A 19,343-nucleotide genomic window follows, 5' to 3' on the forward strand; every position below is an offset into this window, starting at 1 on the left:
CCCAGCCCAAGCCACTGGCCCTGTGGAGCCTCTGCTAGTGATCCTCTCCCCCTCAACTCCTCTCTAGTTCCTGCAAGGCTCCATCTCAGTTCACACTTGTATTAGGACAATCTCATCTCCTGGTAGGTCCAGACCCCTTCTTTAAGCTTCTGAGGGCTGGAAGATGTCTAGCTCAGTGGTAGAACATGTGTTTAGCATGCCTGAGGCCCTGGGTTTCATCTTCCACATCACTAAATCCTCTAAAAAAGCATCAAAAGCAAAAAAAGAAAAAGAAAGAAACTTCTGAGACCTCTAGGTTATTTCAGTGTTCAGACTGAGCCATACACATCAGTCAGATGCTAGCAAAACAATGTGACAGGGAACAATGACCTCAATTCCAGGTCCTCCTCTGCCTCCTCCGAGGGGAAGTAGTAAAACCCATGAAGAACCGCAAGATGATACCTTAACTATATAAAAAACCCACAAATTATATATCATCAGAACAAGGCCACGTGATAGCAGGAAGGAAGGCTCCCTCAAGGAGCCCTTTTATCAACACAGACACACTCGAGTCCTCGAGTCTTCTCCAAGTAAACATCCCAGTACCTCTGGCTGTCCCCAGACAGGGTGGGGCTCAGTGCCCACACATGTCTGAGCATTCTCCCCTTCTCATGTGCTACTGGGCCAGAAAAAGGCTGAGCCACTTGCTAAGCTCAACTGTATGAGCTCTGTTCATGGAATGGACCACAGAGGTATCCAAATCCCAGCAGCAGCTCAGTGCCTGTGAGCCCAGCTGCCCAAACCTGAAGTGGTGTAATATAATCCTGTGGATGCTTAAAGACACTCTGAGACCTTTGCCCTGAGCTCAGCGGACCTAACTTCTAGATCAACCTTGAGCGAATCATTACTGTGGGAAAACCTTGGTGAACACCCCTTCTGGTGTCAGACCTTCTGCCATCTCATCTCGCAGCAAAGTCTCAGTCTCTTCCACCGTGAACATCAGGCAAACTGGCCAACTGTGACTGCTAGCTGCCGCCCCTCCCATCTTTGCTATCGCAGTGCTCAGACCCCTGTCCTTGGAGTCTTTCTTCATTCCTTTCTCCCCCACCCAAACATGGAACATACTGGTCTGCCTCCAAATTTCACCCTCTCTCACCCTTTCCTACTAGCCCATCCAAGCTCTTGTCTTGTCTTCTGCTCACACTTTTTCAAGAGCCTCCTGATTGGCTCTACTCTTGGTTTTTGTTGTTATTTTCAAAGCTCCAGTCCTGGAGCTTGAACTCAGGGTCTGAGTGCTGTCCCTGAATTTCTTTGCTCAAGGCCAGCGCTCTGCCACTGAACCATACCTCCACTTCTGGCTTTTTGGTGGTTCATTGGAGATCAGTCTCACAGGCTTTCCTCCCCAGCTGGCTTCGAGCTGTGGTCCTCAGATCTCAGCTTCCTGAGAAGCTAGGATTAAAGGTGTGAGCCACTGGCACCCAGCTCTACTTCTACTCTTGCTCCCTCAACTCTACTCTTCACCCAACAGCTAGAGTCCTATCAGCCAGGCCCTGCCAGTTCTCCAATGGCCTCCCTTCTCCCTTGAAGTCATTTTGATTGTCTCTAAGGTCCCAACTTCTTTTTTTTCACTGGCTCCACCTGTCCCTCCTCCACAGTGACTCTGGCTTCCTACCTCAAAGACTATTCAGCGCTTTTCATCTGGACCGAATGAGTTCCTAAAGGCTTCTCTAGTTCCAAACTCAAACCCAGTGAGTGGATCAGGTGCAACACAAACATCTTCCCAGCTCTCTTTTTCCCCTAGAGTTGTTACTCTTCTCTGCAAATGGCCACAGAGGGGCAGAAGAGGAACTGAGGCCAGTGCTGTGTGACATTATGGCCCTGATACATGAAGCCCTTCCAAGCTCTAATGGAACTCTGCTGCTCCAGGAGTGCAATGTCAAGAAATCCACTACTAACTAAGAGATAAGGAAATTGTGTCAAGGAAGCCAGACCATCCTCGGGGAGATGACAACACAGCACTGGACAGGACCCAGGACTCAGGGAACCGTCCTCCAGTCAGCCTTATTATAGAGACCACCCAGGCACTCTCAGATGCCACGCCCAGTCCTGGGCTCTCCGACTCTGGGAATCAATGACACCAATGCTTTAGGAGTCAGATCAAAAGGCTCGACAAGGTCATTAAACTTAAGCATCAAGGGGGTAAATAGGACCTAATATAGTTCTCAGCACAGGTGTTCAATAAATGATAGTTGCAGTGTGAAATTTAGTCATGAGAGCTTCCTGACTGAATGGCTCATCCCTTCGACAATATTTTCTGGGTCTCTATGATATACTAGGCAATAAAGAGAATACAACAACCACAAAAGATTATAGTGCCTACTGTAAGCCAGCAATACAATAATCATGCTGGCAGGGAGAAAAAGAGCAGCAAAGTTTATTTTTTCTTAAGCACTTGCTCTGCACTGGTCTTGCTGGATCTTCCAAGTGTACTATCTCATCTAGTCATAACAACAGCCCTGGGTGTTACCATCCTTGTTTCAGAGATGAGGAAAAACCTAGGCTCAGATTTTTATCGAAGGTCACATAAAGGCTTGGAATCCCCTTTCTATCAGAGTTAATGAACATAACCTTCAGGAAGCCCTGATTTGCTTTAAACTGGTGGATTAATACGAGGATAAATAAGGACCTCGCCCTCTGGTGAGTTAAGGGATGCTTTCTGAAAACAAAAGAATAAAACCTCTGTTAGAAGATGCTCCTGCTCCAGCTAGAGGAGAGTGCCGGTCCAGGAGTCCAGGGCTGGGAGTCCTTGGCAGGACCCGGTTGCCAGGCAACACTGAATTCTGCATTGCTGCCTACTGAGAAATAAGATGGTTTTGGAGGGAAAATTCCTAGCCCTTGACTAAATTTTTAATCAAGTGGAACCATTCTCACCTTATCCCCAAACAACCTGGCATTTTTATTTATCACAAATTAAGATACATGGGAAAGAAACGTATGCTCCCTTCTTAAGTCCCTTATCTCATTCACAACTTCCTCAAAGCCCCAACCACTCTCTCTCCTCCATCTGAGAGAGTTGCTGACATAGATGTGAATCTAGTTTTACTGAATACAGCACCTTGTCCGCACAGACTAAACACACACCAACAGATAATATTCTTCATTGAAAGAAACCTAGAAATAGGTAAGGAGACAGCAATTGACCTGCCGAAACACAGAAACAGCAGTATAAATAAGTCCCAAATCCAACCTGACTCACAGCCCAGTGATCTTTTAAAGACACTATGTGGCCTCTTAACTGTGTAAATTGGTTGAACAACTTAAGAGGTGCCAATAGCTCACACCTGTAGTCCTAGTTACTCAGGAGGCTGAGATTTGAGGATCATACTTTGAAGCCAGCCTAGTCAGAAAAAAAACAGAGAAGCTCTTATGTCTAAGCAGGGGGGGGAAAAAGCCAGAATTGATAATGTGACTCAGCTGTAGAGTGCCAGCCTTGAGTGGAAAAGCTTTGTGACAGACAGCATGAGATCCTGAGTTTAAGCCTCAGAACAAACACACATACAAAAATCTCTAAGAGGTGAAAGGAGGAATGTAGGAATATACTTCTGTGACCCAGAAAGAGACCAAAAGTCCTTCCTCGTATGGCAGGACAAAACAATCCGTGCACAAGATAAATAGGTAATAGTGGTAGCTGATAATAGCACTTACTATGTGCCCCATACCGTCCCTGGAACTGTACAATATTGAACTTACGATCTTAACGGCTGTGTTAGGGGTGTCCTGCTATTACCTCCCTTTTCTGAAGAGGCTAGCCTTAAGTACTGGGAAGTTAAGTAACTTGCCCAAGGTCATCTAATAGCAACTAATATTTATTGAGCACTTCCCGTGTGTCAGAAACGAGGTCCAGAAACTATGCCTATTACCTCGGTTAATACTCAAAATAACCTTAAGATAATTACCATCATTATCATCACTTTCACAAGAAGCCATCGGGGCTCCAAAGGGCACCTTGCCCAAGCAGCTGGAGTCCCAGGGCTCAGGATCTTAATCACACGTTTCTTTGCAATGGGCAAGGGTAGCAAGATATAGGCTGAGAGCGAGCGGGCAGACCCGGGACTGGGCCCATAGCTGCGTGTGAGGGAGCCCTTCGCTTCCCCCAAATCCCTGTGCCCCAGCCCGGGATCTCACGCCCGGATGCCCCGCGCCCGCGAGCCGCTGCTGCCCCCTGCTGCCCGCGGCCGCGAGAGCGGGAGCCCCGGCCCAAGCCCGCCCTCCTCCGCGAGGAGCTGCGCCAGACGGCCGCGCCCGCCGCTCGCGGGGGCCGACGAGGTCGGTCACTCCGCACCTTCTGTCTTTCGGGCCTCATCTCCGCTCCGGTCCCCCACCCACCATCCCCGCCTCCTTTCCCCAGGGACCCCGAGCTATCCCAAGGGGCACCGGGTTGCCATGGTGAAGGATGCGCCGGGCGAGCACCTGGGGTGGGCAGAGCGGGACCAAAGTCTTCCCGGTTGCCATGGTGATGCGGGCTTCCAGCAGTGCTGCCGGAAGGGGCGGAGTCCGCGCGCCCGCGCGCGCTGGGGATCAGGAAGGCCGGTCCAGGTCCCCGGTTGCCTAGGTGATGTGGACTCCCGGAGTAGCGCCGGAAGGGGCGGGGTCACGGCTTGCCTAGGCCTTTGCCCCACCGAGGCGCCTTCGGGTTCACAGGAGCTCGTTGCTTTACTCTAAAAATGAGCGATGAGCGCTCGGCTCTTCCCTGGCTCTTCGCATGAGAAGGATGGAAAGAGCCAAAGCGGCTTTTCCCGCCTCCAGTGCTGGGTAGCCCGCAGTTGCCATGGTGACGGGTGCCTGGCGGAGGATGACCTGCACAAATCTGATCCGATCAGCACTTTGGGGTCCGCTCTTCTCACTTTCTCCCCACCGTGGAATGTAGACGGAGGTTTTACACCAAGGTCCCCTGAAGGCACTAGAGTCGGGGTTTGGAGCTACTCCCTGGACCCTCCTTGCCCTCCTTGCAATACAGCATGCATAGATGGTGAGCAGAGCCCTGTCGCTGGAAAGAACATCTGATCTTGTCAAGGTCACCTATTTTTCCATATCATGGCTATGCCATAATGTATTTAACCCCTCCCTTACACAAGCAGCACGATGTCACCACAGTCACATCTCTGTGTACACCTGCGTGCACATGTGCGATTTTTTTCTGTAGAATAAATTTCCTCAACTGTAATTACTGTGTCAAAAGACAAATGCAATTTTAATGTCCATGGATATGACCAAATTGCTCTCCAAAGACACGAGCAAATTTGCATCCCCACCAAAACTGAAATCCAGTCATTTTAATTAGGGCACTATCAACAGTGATGAGCTACTTGGAAAGAATTTTCCAGAGTCAATGTCATTTAAGCCAATTTAATTCTTGGATCCGTTTTTATACAATATCATCAAAACTCTCCAATCCCATTTATTTCATAATAAAGATTTTTTTACTTCTTAATTTGTATGTCGGACTTTACTTTGGTTTCTGTCACTGTGAGGTTTCTTACTCCTCCCCTCATTTTATTGAAATATAAATGAAAGAGGAAAAAAAAGCCTGTCATTTAGAAACGAGCCTGCCACTGCTTGACCATGTAATTCTCTTCATGTTTTTCCAACCTCAGACAAGGTTATACACACTGAGGGCATGAAGCAGAGAAGTCTACTTTGTAATCTTTCTAAGTACAGACAAAAAAACACGGTCCCTCTGCCACCCATAAACACCCAATATCCCCCTTGCTTGCCACTTATTTACTACTTACAATTTTATCTTTGTTTTGACTGCTTTTTCCTATAGATTAGATTTTCTGAGATTTCTAGCCATGGAACTGTGCCTGCTTACTGACAGCATCTAACCTAGACCAAAACCAGCCTCCATAGACCCTTTCCAACTTTGCAACTACTATAAATTGTGAAACCCATAGTTTCCTCTTGGTGTGCACTTGCCCTTGATTATACAGATAATAAACCCAACTTGTTCAACTACAGGTATGTTCCTGATGGTCTCTGGCTAAAGGTTATTGACACAAGCAAGTTCCATTTTCTTTGGTAAAATTCTGTAGGTCTGGCTGGGTGCTAATGTCTCATGTCTGTAATCCTAGCTTCTCAGGAGGATGCGATTTGAGGATCAAGGTTCAAAACCAGTCCTCACAAACAAATCCTAGAGACTCTTATGTCTAACCACCAAAAATACTGGAGGTGGAGGTGTGGTTCAAGTAGTAGAGCACCAGCCTTGAGCAGAAAAAGCTCAGCAAAAGTTTGAAGCCCTATTTCAAGCCCCAACACACACACACACACACACACACACACACACACACACACACACACACACACACACACACACACACACAAATTATACAGGTCTAAAATTTGTCAATAGCAGTCCTGTATAAATGTTTAATAACACATTTTTCATGGGCAGTTGGTTTGTATAGACTGATTTCCCTCAGCTTTTTACAATTTCCAATATCCTCGACATAGTCTTCTAAATTTTTTAAATAACAAATTTAGCAGATGCAATCCTGACCATTATCAATTTGATTTTAAATTATTTGTTGGTTTTTTTCAACCAATGGTAGTCTTTGTAAATCAGACAGAAGGTGGATAATTTTTTAATGTGCTTCTTTACTCAAAAACCTTCAATAGGGCAATGATGTAGGGCATAGACACAAAATGAAGTAAAAAAATGTTCTGGTTTAATTGGCAGGCTTACTATACACAACCATGGAATAACTTACTGTTTAATCAGAGAGGTACAGAGCTGACTAGCCTCCATTTGCCAGATGGATGCAAATGGAAAAAGGCTTTCCAAATAAAGGGAACAGCCAAATACCAGGTGTCTGTTCATCTAGTAAATATTTAGTGAGAACCAACTTTGTGCCAGGGACTGGTGTGGGTATGGGACATTCCTTGCTTTCGAGAAGCTAGGTCCTGTGAGAGAGAGCTTTATTAAATAATCACACCAGTAACAACAATCCTGTGCTGACTATTGCAAAGTAACCCCGGATGGATGGGTGACTACATAACCTGGCAAGTCAAAAAGGAATGTCTTTGTGAGACTCTAAAAATTTCAGATGTGGCTGGTGCTGGTGGCTAACATCTATAATCCTAGTAACTGAGGATGCTGAGATTTGAGGACTGCAATTCAAAGCCAGCATGAGGCAGAAAGTCCATAAAACCCTTATCTCCAGTTAGCCGGCAAAAGGCCAGAAGTGGTGGTGTGGCTCAAAGTTGTAGAGCACCATCTTTGAGTGAAAAAGCTCAGGAATAGTGTCTAGGCCCTGAGTTCAAGCCTCAGTGCCAACACACACACTCACACACACACACACACACACACACACACACACACACACACACACACACACACACACACACACACACACACATTCTGAGATGTGAAGGGGGAGCTGGTGCTTATCCAAGAAGTTGTTTCTGACAGAGGAAAAACCTTGGTCCTTTTGAGGAGAGGAAGGCAGACCCGTATGACTAGAATAAAATAGGCAGAGGGAGGGTGTGGAAATAGACAGATATCTGATCCTGGAAGGCCCTGTCCGCCTGTGGTGTCTGCATTTTAACTTAAAGACAGCACTCCAGAGATGATCCAGATAGAGTGGTTTGATTCAATTACAAATACATTTTATAACATCTGTATGGAGAATGGACTGGGTAGGACAATGCCATCAAACCACTTACAAAGAAACTACTGCAAGGAGTACAGGAATAATGATCAAAAGGGCCAGTGGCACTCAGAGGAGGGAAGTACTTAGTGGAGTGTTGAGGGTAGAGGTGAGGTTGGTGTGGGAGGGAGGGGTTTCTGTAAGGCACCATCTGGTGAAATCATGAGAAACCACTGACCATGGACTCGATGCTCCCACTCCCTTTTCATTCATATGGGGATTGTCTGACAAACTTCAACTCAGATTCCAGATCTCAGGTTTAAAAAAATCACTCAAGAAGCTTTCCCTGCCAGGTGCTGGTGGTTCATTCCTGTAATCCAAGCTACTCAAGAGGCCGAGACTTAAAGATCTGTTTCTTTTTTTTTTGGGGGGGGGGGTCTGGTCATGGGGCCTGAACTCTGGGCCTGGGCGCTGTCCCTCAGATCTTCAGCTCAAGGCTAGCACTCTACCCCTTGAGCCACAGCGCCACTTCCGGCTTTTTTCTTTTTGCTTATGTGGTGCTAAGGAATCGAACCCAGGGCCTCATGCATGCAAGGCAAGCGCTCTACCACTGAGCCACCTTCCCAGCCCCAAAGATCTCAGTTTCAAGACAGCCCAGGCAGAAAAATCCCCAAGACTCTCATCTCCAATCAACCAGGAAAATTCTGGAAATAGAAGTGTGCCACAAGTGGTAGAAAGGGAGCCTTCAGAAACAAAAACAAGCAAGGAAGTAGAGCTTTGGTTCTAACTGGTAGAGTGCTAGCCTTGAGCAGAAAAGCTCAGAGACAGCTCCCAGGCCTGAGTTTATACCCCACAATAGACAAAACCAAAACCCAAAACAATAAAAATGATGGAGACATTATAGAAGCTCAAGAATATAGATAGCTCTATCATTGCTGGGTGCTGGTGGCTCATGCTTGTAATCCTACCTACACAGGAGGCTAAGATCTGAGAACTGTGGCTCAAAGTCAGCCCCGGGCAGAAAGTCCATAAAACTCTTTTCTCCAATTAACCATCAGAAAACTGGAAGTGGAGCTGTGGCTCAAAGTGATAGAGCATTAATGTTGATCAAAAGAGATCAGAGATGGGCTGGGAAGGTGGCTCAGTGCCAGTCATGGGGCTTGAACATTGGGCCTGGGCGCTGTCCCTCAGCTCTTCAGCTCAAGGTGAGTGCTTTACCACTTGAGCCACAGTGCCACTTCCGGTTTTCTGGTGGTTTATTAGAGATAAGAGTCTCACGGACTTTCCTGCCGGGCTGGCTTTGAACCATGATCCTCAGATCTCAGCCTCCTGAGTAGCTAGGATTACAGGCGTGAGCCACTAGCAAAGATGAATAAAAATTAAATGAGGTCATGACCTCCTATTGACCTAATCCAATATGGGGAGGAAGCAGAGCCACCAGGGATACTCATACACAGAGAAAAGATTACTGTAACTATGTGGAGGAAACAGTAAGAGGGTGGCTGTCAGTCTGAAAGCCAAGGACAGAAGCTTCCAGAGAAACTAAAGCTGATGGCACTTTGTCCTTGGGACTTCCAGCCTCCAGAATCATGAGAAAATTGATTTTTTTGTTGTTGCTTAAGTCACTCAGTTGTATTTTGTGATGGCAGCCCTCTCAGACCATGATAAACCCAATGTCCAAACAATAAGATAGTTGGGAAGTAAATTGGAGGTACATCCACTTTGTGGAGAAAAGTTTTACAGATGGATTCAGGAAGAGACCATGAAGAGTTCCACTTAGCATCTTCTCTTCAGCTTGAGAAGGTTTCCATTGCTTTTCCAGTGACTAATATTGAGCCTCAGAGTGCCTGATATCCAGTTACCTCAACAGTAGGACATGAGGGAACCGTAGTAATGGAAAGAAGCTATTCATGTGAGTCTGTAGTTGAGACACATAAAAGCAAGTCTGCTCATAAAAACTTGAATTTAATAAAAGAATTTAATAGTTAGCATCCCCTAATAAATCAAAATATTGTTTTTCTGACTTCCAGCTACTACTGCTTTAGGGCAGAGTTTCTGGAAAGGAGCTTAAGCCTGAACAGCAAGCACTTAACCGAGTGGAGAAATGAAGATCGAAGATCGCCAAAATGATTGTGTACACTTTGGAAAATTATTTCATTTATCAAAATGAGATTCGTGGTGGTTTTTTCTTTTAAAGTAGGGAAATGATCAAATGGCACTGAATTAGAAAAATTAAGTCAAACCATTTTTATGGAAGCCCTCTGGGCTAGAGATGGCGAGGGCAGCACACCAATCCTGGGTGACATTGACATAATGTTTATGCTAGCATGTGCCAGGGAGAGGCAGCTCAGAGGATGGGTTATCTGGACAGTGGCCCAAAGCAACTAATCCATCAGCAGCACTGAAATGTCAAAGGAAGAACAGGTGGGAAATGCATGCCAGCTACCTGAGAAGTTCACACAGGATTTCCTCAGAGGCATGTAACTGCTAAGGAGCCCCATGTAGACAGCACATTCTAGTGACTTCACAGAAAGGGAGGATGTAGGGAAGGAGTGGGGGGGGGGGCTTTAGATCTTGTATAAGTTGGGATTTTCAAGGGAGAACTTCTTGATGGTGGAAATGACACCAGCCACTTAGGGGAGATAAGACAAGGATATTACAGGCAGAGGGACAGAGAATGCAGAGGCCCTGGTCCCAGGTGACGAAATGACTAGAGGACAATGAGCCTGAGAGACAGTGTCAATAAGATTAGGACTGAAGCCAGGCTCTGGTGGGTCACACCTGTAATCCTAGCTACTCAGGAGGCTGAGATCTGAGGATCCCAGTTGGAAGCCAGCCTGGGCAGGAAAGTTTCTGTGAGACTCTTATCTCCAATGAACCACTCAAAAACTAGAAGTGGAGCTGTGGCTTAAAGTGGTACAGCACTAGCCTTGAGCTAAAGAGCTCTAGGATAGTGCCCAGGCGCTGAGCTCAAGCCCAACGACTGACAAAAACAAAAACAAAAACAAACCCCCACAAACTTCCCCCCCTCCAAACACACACACACACACACACACACACACACACACACACACACACACACACACACACACATACACACAAAGGATTAGGATGTAGGCAGGAGCTTTGGGGTAGGGCAGGGGAGGGGAGGTTACCATTATCTGGGCTGTAATAAGGAGAGGAGCTATGAACTGACCCACTTTTTCTTTTCTTTTCTTTCTTCCCTTCCCTCCTTCCCCCACACACTCTTGCTCCGTTGTAGGGCTTGAACTCTGAGCATGGCTGCTATCCCTTAGCTCTTTAGCTCAAGGTAAGCACTCTATCACTTGAGCCACAGGGCCACTTCCAGTTTTCTAGTAGTTAATTGGAGATAAGAGTTTCACAGACTTTCCTGCCCAGGCTAGCTTTGAACTGTGATTCTCAGATCTCAGCCTCCTGAGAAGCTAAGATTATAGGTGTGAGCCACCGGTTCCCGGCTTCTAGAGAGAAGTAGTAGGGCTTGAACTCAGAGCCTCAAGCTTGGCTTTTATACTCAAGGCTGAGCCACACCCCTACTTCCACTTACTGCTTTCTAATTACAGAAGAGCCCCTGCCCTGATGCACTGGGATTAGCTGTGTGATCATAACTGCTGCCTCCATGGTTCTCCGTCTTTACTAGGAATTGGTGCTTTATCTTTTGGTTTTTCTTCTTATAAATGAATGATAGGTTTTGGCCCAGAAGATGTTACACAGAATTTCTAAACAACATCATCAAATTAAATGCCATGACATGCTGACTTAGGGAAGCTGTTCATCTCTTTGTTTCTTAAAAGGAATGAAACGGTTGATCAGTTTTTGCCTCTGTGTGTTTATTTGTTATAACTGATAGAAACACCAACATTTACAGCCAGAGAATTGAACCCGCATTCTAATCTAAGTGCCTAAATACAAAAGCCGTTTTCCCGACATTGTGTTCATATTTTATTTTCTCAATTTAGACCACAGCCTGCAGGAGCGAGGACTGGATCGGTAATGACCTGGAGAAAGTCATGAATCTCTGAAATTTGACAACAGATGTCATTTGTGCCACATTGCTCACAGCACCATCGGTGCTACCTGCCATTTCAGAGAGCCTACATCTTCTTTGGCACAATCATTTTTTTTTTCCTTTTCCATGAAAGCATCAGCTTATTGTCAAAAAATCTGCCTTCTTAGCTACCACAACACTACATCTGTCCTCATCTGTTCCCACATTGGAAGCCACAAACACAATCTCTACAAGCAGGGAAACTGAGGCTCAGAGTAGACCAGGATTTCCCAGGGCCATGTGAAGAATGAGCCTCACCCATGTCTCCAAAGCTGATCTCTTGTCACACTATTCTTGGTTCAAGTCCAACACCACTCTAAGTCCCCAAAATTGCCAAGCTTGGAGTTACTGCCTAAGCCAATTAGAGCTACCTGGATTAGGAATGCCACACTGAGACAGATAGACCTGAAAGGGGCTGAAATACACAATTTAGCCAGCAAAATGATGGCACAGAAGCTCCCAGAAGCAACATCTTACAAGCCCTTTCGTCTGCAGCTTCCTGATGCTTAGTTGCTGACATTTGAAAGCTTTCTCTGTAACAAATTATGCGTCCCATATTTCCCTTCCCCTCCTGTCTGTGAAGTAGCAATCAGTGTTGTCATTCAATCTTCAGGAAACCAGCCAGAGTGTGCCAAGAAGACCGCAGCTGAGCACCTGAGAGGCCTCTTTCTGGACAACATCTGGGAACACAGAAGCTAGGCTGTGCCCTTTGGCCTCCCCACTCCTGCCCCCCTCTTTCTACATGGTGCAGAAAATGGTTCATTGCCCACAACCCATGTGAGTTTGTAGAGGGCAGGGATGGAAGGAGGTAAAACACGGAGAGCATCATTGGTCTTGTGGGATGAGGGACCAATGGATCGTCATCATTGACTGACCTCTACTTTTCTATAGGTCCCACTGAGTCTAAGCAGCCCTGCTGAGTTATGGCCTCTCTGCTATTACTTGTCCCTTTTACAGATGGAGAATGAGAGGCTTAGATGTCACAGAACCATGCCAAGACCCCCAGACAGGATTCAAAACAAATCCTTCCAACTGACACCTTCTCATTCACTCTCCTAAGAACCCCCACTCTTTTGTGTTTCCAGTGCCAGCCCCTCCCATGTGCCCTTCTTCTGGGTGGATCACTCCCACATTCTAGTCCTGATGTAGGCTGGGTAGTCATGGGGCACCATCACCCCCTCTGATGCTCGATTTCCAATGATAAAAGGACGAGAGTTGGGACAGGCTCAAATCAGACATAAGCCATTCAGTATATTGTTGGAGCTCTGGCCTTGAACCATGCTTTGATGCTGGGTATAGAAGAGGCAGAGGAGCCGGGCACTGGTGGCTCACGCCTGTCATCCTAGCTACTCAGGAGGCTGAGATCTGAGGATCCCGGTTCAAAGCCAGCCTGGGCAGGAAAGTCCATGAAACTCTTATCTCCAATAAACCACTAGAAAACCGGAAGTGGCATTGTAGCTCGAGTGGTAGAGCACTAGCCTTGAGTTGAATAACTGAGGGACAGTGCTCAGGCCCCACGACTGACACACACACACAAAAAAGGAAGAGGCAGAGGGTCTTAACTTGTGCATGAGGGAACAGCATGCAGGTGGTTTATAATCCACAAAAGTAAGTTAATATGACCAAGCACTATTGGCTCATGCTTGTAATCCTCACTACTGAGGATCACAGATTGAAGCCAGCCTGGGGTGACACTCTTATCTCCAATTAACCACCTGAAAACTGGAAGTGGAGCTGTGGCTCAAAGTGGTAGAGTGCTAGCCTTGAGCAAAAAAGCTCAGGGACAGTGCTCAAGGCCCTGAGTTCAAGCCCCATGTCTGACAATCAATCAATCAATCAATCAATCAATAAATGAGAGTTACTTGGCCCATGGTTCTGAAAGTCTCAGGGCATGGCTCCAGCACTGGGTGAAAAGTTTCCTGTTGCCTCATCCTGTGGTGGAAGGTGGAGGGAGAGAGGGATGACTCAATTCTATATAATGCATAGGCTCAGACAAAATCTAATCACTCCTTGGACGATTTCTGTAAGCAGAACTCTCCTGGCCTAATCACCTCTTCAAGTTAGCTCTGTCCATTTGAATTTGCAACACAGCAACTTCAGGAACACAGTCAAGCCACAGTAGGGGGTGCACATGCACGGTGTCGGTGAGATGGAGAGATACAGAGGGGCAGCCACAGGTGCACCCAGGTCCTGGGTCAGACCATGTGCCAATGGCAGTGACAACCACCCAGGACCCCTTAGCCTGGGGACAAAGGGGTGGAAGGGGCGGGAGGAGGCGGGAAATCCAGCTTGGTTATCTTGTTTTTCCTATAAGTACTCAGAGGGGAGGCTCAGAGAAAAGGGGGTGCCGAGGAGCACAAATCACTAGTTAGGAGCAGAGAAAGAGAAGACCCAGCTTGCTCCTCCCAAAGCCAGATTTTTCCACCTGCAAAACAACAGGGAAGTGAACTGATGGTGACACCACCCAGCCCTGAGCCATGCACACTCAGCACTGTGTTCTCTCCCCTCAGCCTCTCTTTTACCCAGGAAGGGAGTGAGCAATTCCCTACCACTGTCCAAACAAAGCACTGTGAGGCATGGCCAGGAAAACCTCCTTGTTCCAAAGAAAAGTTTGAGGGAAGCTGCCCATGGAGGGAATTTTGATCCACATCAGTGGGTCTTGGAATGTGGTCACTGCTAGTAGCATCCATGTTGGACCTTGTAAGACATGGCCATTGGGCTGGGAATGTGGCTCAGTGGTAGAGTGCTTGCCTTGCATGCATGAAGCAGAAAATAGAAAAAGCTGGAAGTGGCACTGTGGCTCAAGTGGTAGAGTGCTAGCCTTGAGCAAAAAGAAGCTCAGGGACAATGTCCAGGCCTAGAGCTTAAGCCCCAGGACTGGCAAAACAGAGAGAAAAAGACATGGCCATTCTCAGGCTGTGGCCAGACCTGCTGAAGGGGAGGAGTGTCACCTGTGTCCCAGCTTGGGCTGCAGGTGGGGGGTGGGGCATACAACCCTGGTCAGAGTCTGTCACATCTTTTTGGCTCTGGTTTCTGGGGATTGTTCTTAATCTCCTCTGACGCCTCTAGTTCATTCTACATATAATCAATAAGTAGCAGTGGGGGGTAGGGAGTATAGCCAGGAAAAGGCTGGATTCAAGGGCGCTTCTGTTTGGAAAACAATAAACCTGAAGCCAGAAGCAAACATCCTGCAAGAGTGTCACAGCGTGGGCCTGCTTGACCCTTTGGAGAGTGTTGAGAGTGGGTACAAGTGGCTTCAAAACCAGACTCATTTCCGCTACATTGTCTCCAAGTACAGGCTTCCAGTGAGGACATCAGAGCGATGATCCCATGTCATTTCAAGTACATAAGCAAAGGTGTGCAGCTGTCCACTTCCTGGCTCTCTGGGGTTGGAATGGAAGCCCAGTGCTGGCCCTCCTCATGCCCTTAGCTGATCCCTGAATCACAGCCTTCCTGCCCTTACACAGGGCCCGACAATGCTTTCCCTACCTCCAGTTCTCTTTCTGGTCTTTTCAGGGCCTTGCTCTGTCACTACACATGGCTCTCTGCTGAGATGCTACCACAGCAGACAAGCCTCCGTGGCCACCCTGACGAAAGTGTTTACCCACCCCTCCCCCCATTCTTCTGACCTTATCTTTGTTTCCTTCCACCTGACATTGCTCAATCTCTTCATCTGTTCACTATGTGCCTTCTTCTCTAGCAGACTATTTCTTTGAAGAAGATAGACAAATAGCCGATAATATAGTAGATCTTTAACATCATAGGCATTAGGAAAACGTGAGTCAAACCACGTGGTTATCTCCAAACATGAGGATAGCTGTAACAAAGAAGACAGACCATAAGTATTGCCAGGGATTGGTGGAATTTGTACCCTAATAGAGTGGAAAGTAGTCACTTTGGAAAACAATCTGTCTGTTCCTCAAAAAGTCACATACAAAGCTGTCTTCCAACATAGTGTTTGAACTTTCAGGTTAATACCCAAGGGAAATGAAGATAAATGCCCTCCCAACTGTTCCAAAGAACCCCAAATTGGAAACAACGTAAATGTCCATCAGTAAACAAACAAGCAAATAAATAAATAAAGTGGTATTCTATTCCATAGACCCCTATTATTTAGCCAGGAAAAAAGAAATAAAATACTGATACAGGTTCCAACACAGATTAGCCTTGAAATCATGCTAAGCAAATGAAACCACTATGGTAGGGATTCCATTATAAGAAGGGTCCAGAAGAGGCCCAAGTACAGAAGGAAGTCCTTCAGTGGCTGTCTAGCATGGGGAAGTGGAGAGAAAATGTATGGTGTCAAATGTGGTGATGAGAAAGTTCTCAGATTTACTGGGATAATTAATGGCAGCACATCTCTGTACTGAGTTTAAATAGTAAATTTTATGGCATGTGAGATGGGAGTGGTGTGTGTGTGTGTGTGTGTGTGTGTGTGTGTGTGTGTGTGTGTTTGTGTGTGTGTGTGTATGCACATGCCAGTACTAGGGCTTGAACTCAGAACTTTAAGCTCTTGTTTGGGTGTTTGCTCAAAGCTAGCACTCTACCACTTGAGTCACAGCCTCACTGATAGCTTTATGCTAGTTAATTGGAGACAAGAGTTACATAGACTGGAAAGCCCAGGTGGGCTTTGAACCATCATCCTCAGATTTCAGGCTCAAGAGTAGCTAGATTACAGATATGAGAGAATGGTATCTGGCTGCATTAAATCTGTCTATTTAGTGTTCCAATGTGTTCATCTAGCTTTTTCCCAGTCACAAAATGATTGCCATGGCTCCAAGAATCATATCTTTATGAAACAACATTTAGGATAAAATGAAAAGGCACGTGTTAGCCAGGCGCTGGTGGCTCAACCTGTAACTTTAGCTACTCAGGAGACTGAGAGTTGAGGATAGCTGGTCAGAGGCAGCCTGGGCAGGAAAGTCTGTGAGACTCTTATCTCTGATTAACCTCCAGAAAACAGGAAGTGGCGCTGTGACTCAAATTGGTAGAGTGCTAGCCTTGAACAAGAGCTCAGGAACAGTGCCCAGGTCCTGAGTTCAAGCCCCATGACCGACTAAATAAATAAATAAACAACAACAAAAAAAGGGCATGTGTTGGGAGTGTGTGTTTCTTCCTCATTTTTTAAGACCAAAAACACCTTTGTGGGAAATTTCCTCAGGCAGACTTCCTCACATAACTCATTAGTCTGAGACCTACCTCTTATGTCCCCTGCCCCCCTTAAAATAAAAATATCACCTTTCTGCTCAAACATCCTCCAAAGGTCTCCTTTCTTACTCAGGGCCAAAGTCTTTAGGATGGCACACAATCTCCTACCTGATTGAGGCATTATTCCTCCCCTTCATTACCGCTCTGTCATGACCTCTCTAGAAACTATGGGCTCTAAAATGGCAGATTGCAGCTAGTCTCATCCGCAGGCTAGAAGGGGGTTGGGCCCCATCTCAACCTTTCACAAGTCTGCCAGTGCCTTCACTCTATGCAAGCATCCAACCTGGGGCTTCTGAAATGAAAAGAGCTGTTCAGACCCAAGAAGCTTTAACATTATTCGGAAATAAATCACATCCATAATTTGAATTTTTGTGTGTTTAGTCAGGGAATCATTTGTGTCTATTTGGTAATTTTTTTAAAGCCCGCATCATGTTTAAAATTATCTGGCATATTGGAGTATGTAAGAGATTAACTTATGATCCCAATTAAAATGTGTAATTGAGTAATTGATTTAGATTTATGATTCTACATTAAAAAGTACAAATGATTTTATGGTTTACAAACTGATTGCAACATGTAAGAAGGCATTCAAGTCACCGTATTTCAAGTGTTTTTTTTTTTTTAAGTATTTGGAAAGATTCTGTTTATTAAACAGGTAATTAAAGTACCTAAAAAAGGAAAGTGACTTGACTGCATTTATGACTGCAGTTCAAAATGTTTTAATTGCCAAGTTCTCATTCACCTTGATCATTAGTTTGCTACATCTAGAGGTAGAATAGTAAGATTTATAGGTTGACTCAAAAAAATTGGAAGAACTCAGTTTTAAATTTCCAATCTGAATACACTGATAATAAATCTAATGTCTGCTCTGAGTACAACTGTCCCTGTTCTCTATTCCAGGGGTGGGCCCAGTGAGACAAGGTAGGCCAATGAGATTGGAGCAATGTTCTCCAGGACTTGTGGAAAAGGGAAGGGCTTTTCCCCTCTTTCCGACCAGGGACTACCAAAATGCATCCTATTTCTTTCCCTGTCCACAGTGGAGCTGCTGTGAGGTCTCAAACAACTAGCCTATCATGCACACTGAAGAACCCACACCTGTCTATTGTCTGGGACAAATATGGAGTCTGAGTAAGAGGCTATATTATAGCAGTGTGAGAAGGAAAACCACTAGGTTGGAGTCTGGCCTTCCCTGACCTCCCTCTAGACTCTGGTTACTTGGTTCTGTAACTCCTCTTTCCTCTTTGAGTCCATTTTGTTGTGTTTTCTAAACATACCCTGACTAGTAGCAGGAGTCAATTGGGTACAGTGGGTTGAGCCTGGATTTGTATTTATACACCCATGAATTCAAATCCTGCTAAATGCTTGTGGTTGCAAGGCCTTGGACAATACCTCTCCTTACTTTTCTTCTGAAAAAGGGCATTGGCTCTTCCTCCCAGATTCCTAAAATATGAGGTCTCTAGAACATTGTCAGTCCTGAATAAATGGGTACACTCAGCATGCTGGGATGTTGGGGATAGACCAAGAGCAGAGTCCTTCCCTGAGGGATGTGAATACCTTCTTTTGCTTTCTTATTTATTTATTTATTTTATTTATTTATTTTTTGTTGGTCGTGGGGCCTAAACTCTGGGCCTGGGCTCTGTCCCTCAACTCTTCGGCTCAAGGTTAGCGCTCTACCACTTGAGCCAAGTGCCACTTCTGCCTTTTTCTGCTTATGGGGTGCTAAGGAATCGAACCCAGGGCCTCATGCATTGCAAGGCAAGCACTCTACCATTGAGCCACCTTCCCAGCCTGCTCTTTTATTTTTGTGTGTTCACATCTATCTGTCCCCAAAGTAATGAAGAGCTGCAAGTCCCTTCCTCCCATCCATTAACAATGTATAATCAGTGCCATTCCCCTACTCAAGACTCCAATGTTGGGAGTAGAGCTGGAGCCCAAGTGGTAGAGCTCCAGCCTTGAGCAAAAAAAAATCCAAAAGATAACATCTAGGCCCTGAGTTCAAGCCTCAAGAGAAGCACACACCCAGACACACACACCCAGACACACACACACACACACACACACACACACACACACACACACACACACACACACACACACACACACACACACACAAAGACTCCAGTGCATTTTTCTCCTCGAGTAAGACCCCCAGAACTCCTTTGGCTTTTGTTGTAGCTCTTTGTGTCTCAGGCATTGTATTCACTACAGTGAGAGCAACTCACAGACACCCAGCATAAGAACGCAGCAGATACTTAATGAATGTTGGATGAATCAATCAGTTCCAACACAAGCAAAGCCTTTAAAACTTTCCTCTTGTCTATTTGCTCATATATAAAGTAGGGACAGTAGAAGCCTGCTCTTGGTTGCTTTTTCTTGCCCATAAAGGCCTTTGATCACCCATCCTGCCCCTGGGATCCGGAAGCTGTTGGTAACTGAGGGGCTTT

Source organism: Dipodomys merriami, unplaced genomic scaffold (genome assembly GCF_024711535.1).
Source record: "Dipodomys merriami isolate MVZ:Mamm:240054 unplaced genomic scaffold, mDipMer1.0.p SCAF_7, whole genome shotgun sequence".
NCBI lineage: Eukaryota > Metazoa > Chordata > Mammalia > Rodentia > Heteromyidae > Dipodomys > Dipodomys merriami.